The following is a 7,077-nucleotide window of genomic DNA, read 5'->3' as shown; positions in this document are numbered from 1 at the left end:
TGCTTTTTGGGTGTTAGAAGGTTTTCCTCCCACCCAACTGTGTCCCTCCTCAAAACATGGAAGGAGGTTGTGAAAAGGAACCGATTTCTCAAGGTGACCTATTGTCTTTTAAACGGGGAAGAACATTTCTGGGACAACAAGGCCTTTTCAGAGCTGCTTGGGAACAGGGAAAGAAGGTGGACTCATTTAAAAGCAAACTGAAGTCCGGAAAATTTTGGCCAGCTCCTGTTGAGATCCCCAAACAGCCAATTCAGCACGCTCGATATTCCCCCACCTCACCCCGTGCGCTGCACTTTGGTTTGGAAAATGTAAAAATTCTTATCTGAACCCAGAGTTTTGTGACATCTGGGATAAGGTCGGTGCCCTTTTCCTCAGCTTGACAGAATCCAATTACTAAACTGGCAACAGGAGAAAGAGCACAAAGGGGCAAACCTACCCATGTGCAATGCACTTAGCGTCCGCTACGTGGACTTAGCCTCGTGGAAAAACAATATGCAAAGCAAGGTTTCGACTAGATAGCAGTGCCACCTAGCGAGCAGCAACTGAAACCCTTGGGGGAGCTCTTCTGAAACAGCTGAAGCCGGTGATGAAACTAAAGCTATATGAACCGAGCAAAAAAAAGGTTATGGAAAAATGCAAGTTCTGTGCACATAAGTATCAAGGCAGGTGCCCCACACTACACTCTCCCCCTCTCCCAACTTGTCAGCTGCATAAAGCAAAAAAAAAAAAAGTTCAAAGACATTTTAACAGATGAATAATTTACAGAAAAATGTGCGTTTCGGCAGATCTTGAATTCAAAATTTCCCTTTGACAGGGCCTTTCAGCTATATTTACTAGTTGAAAAAAAAAGTGACAGATGGCTTTAAAAATCAGAAATCAGCTCAGACCAGCATTTGTAAAGATGTTCCAGGTAAAAACAAATTTCTCCAGCTAAATTTAAGCTACATGCTCGAGAAGGGGGTGGGGAGGGGACCAATAATTAATCCAAATGCCTACAACTCCAAGCGGGGCTCCAGAGGTGCACGGAGCAGCGCAGGAGGATTTAACAAGGGAAGTGGCCACATGGCAGCCCTGACTGCATGGGAAAAGGCAATGAGCTCCAGTTCACAATCAGCTTTCCATTTTAAAAGGTCCAAATGGCAGCAAGTGACTCACCCCACCAGCTATCTGATGAAGATTTAAAGAAAAAAAAAAAGGAAAGAAAGAAAGAAAAAGGATCTAGGTTCTACGCAGCTATTTTCAAAACCATGCTGAGTTACAAGCAAGAGACCACAAATTAGACAGAAGTTGCCACTGATGTGGTTTTTCGGAAGAATTTGAAGCAGGGAAAAAAAGTAGCATAAGAAGAACTATTTCGAGGGGTGGTTGGACTGGAATAAAGACATTGGGCAGCCGGCCACATTCCAACCAACCCCAAAAAACCAATGCACGGCCAATTTGTAGACATGAACAGAACATCTCCGAAACAATCGTTCCCAAACCACACGCTGCATAGGCTTTGGCAGTGGGTTTGAGGAGGGTGCAAGGGGTTTTAAAACAGATTTTTAAATGCATTTCAAATTTGGTGCTGATTTCACTCAGAAACATGCAGACACGCAGCAAAAGGATTTTTCTTCCTGTGGTCCATTTTGCCTACATCGGGGTCCTACACCCCAAGCTCCACTGATTTTTTTTTTTTTTAATGTGGTTCTTGGGTGACACCCAGCGGTTCGACGGCAGATTGCAACACGATCCTGGATTTCAGAAAAGGGTGCTGTGCATTCAATTAAAAAAAGAAATAAATTGGACAAAAGGACTTAGGCTGTCATCTTACCACGGACCGAGTCAGTGAGAGGCTCCTATGCCGAGCTCAGTGCACAGCCTGGGATCTCACAAGTAAAATGATAAATTTGTCTACCCCAAGATGTTCTAAGCTAGCTAATAGTTTTGAGTGCTTCCCTTCCCCATCCCTTCAGAGACCCAAATTTCCAAAATAACTTCTGATCCATCCTTGGGTGGGTGGGTGGGTGGGTGTTGGGGCAGGGAAGAATCATCTCTCTTTAAAGGCTTCCAAGTTGTACAACCCACACCAGAAGGACCAGAAATGGCTACCGCCAGGATTTTGGAGGTGACTAACACCAATTAGATGAACCAGGACTCTTTGTACGTTAAGTTGCAATACCGGAACGCCGAGAAAGATGGACAACAGCAGCCGAAAACAGGAACGCCCGTTTTAGGCGTGAGAAAGACATCTACAAAAGGCTGACTGCAAACTACAAAAGCAGCATCCTTAATTTGTAACGGCGAGGCTGGAGATTTTTGTATTTTCCTCTGCATAAACAAACCCCATTGAAGTTCAGTTAAACAGATTGTCTGTTCAAGCCTGGTCTGCTGGGAAGAAGAAAAACATCAGAATCAGGTTTCCAAACTCCACGAAAACATGCCCCAAGGTCTGCCACTGCCCTGTGAAAGCAATGTGCAAGATGGTTGCTGAGCCGACTGGCGTATCAAAGAAAATTGGAGGCGATATTTCTGTTGTGCATAATTAGAGAAATCTGCAGCTATACAAATCCCAGGAACGAGGGAGGGTGGAAATCTGTGCAACTGGGACATTCGAAAAACAATGTCTTAAAATCAACGGCATAGCAACAAGAGACCTGCTTCGTCCGTGGGAGCCTCCAGCATGCTTGCGGAGGAGAGCGCTGTGGTCCGGCACTGCTGATGGGCCGGCTCTGCAGGAGTCATCAGGGAAAGACAGAGCATCAACCCACCCATGCTAGACAACATCCCTCTCAAGTGCTGCATGAGCAGCTTCCCCCTCTCCTGCTGTCACCAGTGCTGCTCAGGTAACCTTATTCTAGGTGCATGTATCCAGCAAACAGCGCTCCACACACGGGACAGGACAGCAGTGTCCTGGGCTAGCTCATGTCTACCCCCTTCAAAGACCACTGCCATAATAGTGGTCATCTTTCCAAAAAGACAGAGATGGCTCCAGTGCAATTCAAGCTACAGCGAGATGAAGAGAGCCCTCCCTTGCAGCTCAGCTGGACAGTCGCCATGCTGCTTTGTAGTTATCGTCTGCTCCCCAAGGTGGTTTGCATTGCACGGCCAGACCGTACCGCATACAAGCGTCTGACAGCAGAAACAAGACCTACCTTGCATTCCAAGCTCTGCCACCGAAGTCCCTTGATGCAGTTAAATGCAATTTTGACTCCGGCAGCAGCTCTTCCTTTCGTCATAGGTTTTACTTTTCTTGTAATATCGGTTTCAAGGCTCCTCAGTGACTAGGACCCTCCTTCCACCAACCCTCCAAAATCCAGGGTTTGAGTAACTCCGAAGCACATTGGTCTCTTTGGAAGCAACTGGGACCTTCAAGAGGGGACTAGTGCCACATTTGGAGAGACAGAATAAGCGTTTGACTCTAACGTGAAAGTTACAGGAATGAACGGTGGCCAGAACGTGTATGGGTGGGGGAAGAAACTCCCTGAAAGTGTCCCACTTGCTTCTTTTCAGAGGAAAAAAGAAAACACGGCAGTTTATTTCTCAAGATTTCACCCAGTTTCCAGCATTTTATGTTGAAATGACACTGGCTGAAACGTTACATGCTCAGAAAGCTAAATTCACTCCCCAAATCCTTCTAGTCTGTTACTTGTAAAATCCATTAAGTTCAGGCACAAGCAAACCAAGGCTCATCTCTTCGGCTCCCGATGCCTATTACATATAAATAGTAATTATTGTTCCCGGCAAGGCTCTAGTGTCTCTTATGATTTTGTATTTTAATGATCTGATTTCTTAGCACTTTCCACTGAAAGAATATATTTAACAAGCATCCACGCTTCCTCCAAGATAGGATTTTTAAATTATGAATGTAATAAAGACAACGATGTTGCCACTCTCAGGATTAATAGCTTAAAGCGACATTCCCACTAAGCCTTATTTTTGCCTTACTGGCCACAAATTCAGTAACCCTGACATGATTTTGTAAAATTTTGCAAGAAATGAAAGATTTAACTCTAGAGCTCCATAACCTAATTAACCAGCAGGGCAGAAAGGTGCTATTTTTGTCTCATTCACACACAACGCAGAAACAATGCTGCATTTGAGCAGTTCGGAGAGATCTGCATGGTTTGGTTGTATCCTAGGTAGGAAAAGTGTCTATTTAATAGATGCAGCTTTCCAACATCGCGTGTGTGAGACAGAAGATGGTCCAGGCTGTACACTGTTACAGCTCAAACCACAGTGAACAAAAGTTGTATCACCACTGAACGGCGTCATTTGTAAATAGCTCAGCGTGAGCGAACTAATCGAATTTGAAATCTTGCCCCTTTCATCTTGCACTGAACATTGCCTTAAAAATCATTATAATTGTTTTTAAGAATTGGGATGAAAACAAACTGCTTAAGGAATACAGGATTATGGTCTGTGCTTCACCCTATTTCCATAGAAACACAGCATTCATCCAGTGCTTGAATCCTTGTCAAAACAGTCATGGTTTAGGAGATTCAAGTGATTTCTCAAGGTTAAGCTTCCTTACGGCGATTCTCTTTCCAGCTATGTCTAACACTCAGAGGAACGAGGCCGGGTTAATGTATCAGAGATACAATGCAAGCTCACCAGCGCAAGGGAAGGTTCCCAATACAGTCAAAAAATGGATAAAATGCTCGGTGTCCGTCTTCAATGGTCGACAAGGCAAAGTAGGAGAGTGCAGCACAACAGCGGCACATGATGGTCAGCACTAAGCTTCTGCCTTCGTGCTACGAGGCTCAACGCAAGGCCTGTCCTCAAGTGTCTGGCAGAACCCAAGGCCTAATTTTTCGTTTCTTGTATTTGTGTTTGTACTTGCTACACAGGCAGTCATTTTGGACTACAGATTAAAGCAATCAAAAAATGGAAAACTAAATTCATTTGCAATTGTGTTTTAGGCATTTTACAATTCAGGTTGCTTAAATTCTCTCTCAAGCATGAAATGGACATAGGCTGTACCAATTCGGGGATTGCTGGGGTAATTCGAGAGTGGCTAGACCAATGGTTCTCAACCTTTTGAGACTCAAGCCCTCCCCCACATCCGGGGACAATGCCAGCTCCTAGCTTTCCTTCATTTTCTGACCGCAGAAAAACAGCAGCAATTCCTTTATTGCAAAGAAGTCTGGAAGACTGCGGCCGATCAGAACGTTTTTACCACGACATATCCCCATTTGAAACCCCTGGGTTTATCATGAGAATCGTGTTTGCATACCTTACCTTGCTAACATTGCCTGGCACTACACAGCACCCCTGAAAGGATCTCAAGGCACCCCAGGGTGCCGCAACATCCTCAGGGAGAAGAATCATAGGCCACACAGATCGCTGCAGGCTACAACATGAAATTTAGTCTCCACCAAGCCCACATAGCATGATTTATGAACTTCTGAAACTATCCACTGAGAAAACTGCTGCTAGGTATCACTCCAATCACACATGCACTCCTCCTCTAATCAAAACATCTGACACTGTTCTGCATGAGCAGCCCGAGAAGGAAGCTGTCTGCAGAACAGAGTTCAGCTTCGTTAAGGCATCAGAATAATTTCTGGTGAGGACTCAAGCCCTCTAGTTTCACAGTGTGCCAGAATGTGATGGTCTAAAATCAGGGGCGGGCAATTATTTCAGCCGGAGGGCCGCTTAACAAGTTTTGGTGAGCTGTCAAGGTCTGCAAGGGTGGCTCCGCCCCCTGGTTGCCATCTTGGGACTAGAAGTCCCGCCCCCTAGCCTCTGACCTTTGTCAGAAGTCCCTCCCCTTGCCCTGGAAGTACTCTTTTTGGGAAGGGAGTTTGCCGTCTTGGAACTGGAAAATAACCAACACATTATATACTAAAAATCAAACATTTGTAATAAAATACTTTGATTTTGTTTAAAAATATATTTTGTCCTGATATCTGTGCTGTATATATAGAAGTGATTGCATAAGAGCTCAAAATGCAATCTTACTCTTGTATATTGTGGGGGGTTTGGAGGTGTGTGGGACGGTATGGGGTTTGTGGGGAGTTGTATGTAGGGTGTGGGGGTACTGTGGATGTGGCTGGGTGGGTAGGTGTGTGGGCAGGTATGAGGTTTGTGGGGGGCTGTGTGGGTGCATGTAGCAGTGAGCAGGGCTCCCCCCAGAGGCATGCAGTTGTGGGGAGGAGGGTTTGAGGATGTGGGGTGTGCATGGGAGCTCCCGCATGCACCCCCCACAGCTAGTTAGCCCTTGCCCCCCTCCCTGCAACAACCCAGAGCCTGGGCGCTCTGCAGTGCCTCCCCTACCACTGGCAACAGTACGCTGCCCACGCCCACTCTGCCCAGCCATGGTGCATCTTGCTGCCCCAGGCCTGCAGCGCTGCTGGGCAGAAACTGTTGCTCAGCACGGGGGTGGAGGGAAGCAGCCCTCCTCATCGCCGCTGGGCTCTTTTTGGTGCAGCTTCCCAGAGCCCGTGCTGTGCCAGGCTGCCCTGCAGCATCTGGCCCATGGGCCATATTTTGCTCATCCCTAGTCTTAAAAAGAACAAAAAATAAAAACAAAACCAACCAAAAATGGCAACCCACCTTTTTGCCAGGCATGCTGCAAATTAGCCCTGTACCCTCCCCCAGTGGCACTCCAATTCCCCTCCCCTGCCTGATCTGCTGCTCTGTTTTTTGCTTCTTTCTCCAAGTTTTTCCTGCCCCACCTGCCACTGTGCTGCCTCCCTGTCCTCTCCCCCATCTTCTCCATGCCACACACAGAGGATCCCCATGCCACCCATCTTCCAACTTGGTCACCCTTCGTCTAAAATGCTCGTGACGACTCAGTGATCAAACCCATGCACTGATTACATTATACATGTGTGACAGAGAATGAAGATCAATCGTTCTCTGTGCCCATATGGGACAAAACAGCAGTAACTGGCCTAACTCAGGACAAGGGAGATTTAGGCTAGATATATTAGGAGGGTTTGACTATGAATTGCTAAGCTCAGGTGCAGATTACCTAGAGAGACTGCAGAGACTCCATGACTGGAAGTTTTTAAAATACAGTTTAAACAAGTGCTCAGCTGGGCAGGTTTAAGACGGGGATGATCCTGCCTGACAGGGGTTGCACCAGATGAC

Source organism: Alligator mississippiensis, chromosome 7 (genome assembly GCF_030867095.1).
Source record: "Alligator mississippiensis isolate rAllMis1 chromosome 7, rAllMis1, whole genome shotgun sequence".
Lineage (NCBI taxonomy): Eukaryota > Metazoa > Chordata > Crocodylia > Alligatoridae > Alligator > Alligator mississippiensis.
This window is presented reverse-complemented; position numbering follows the sequence as displayed.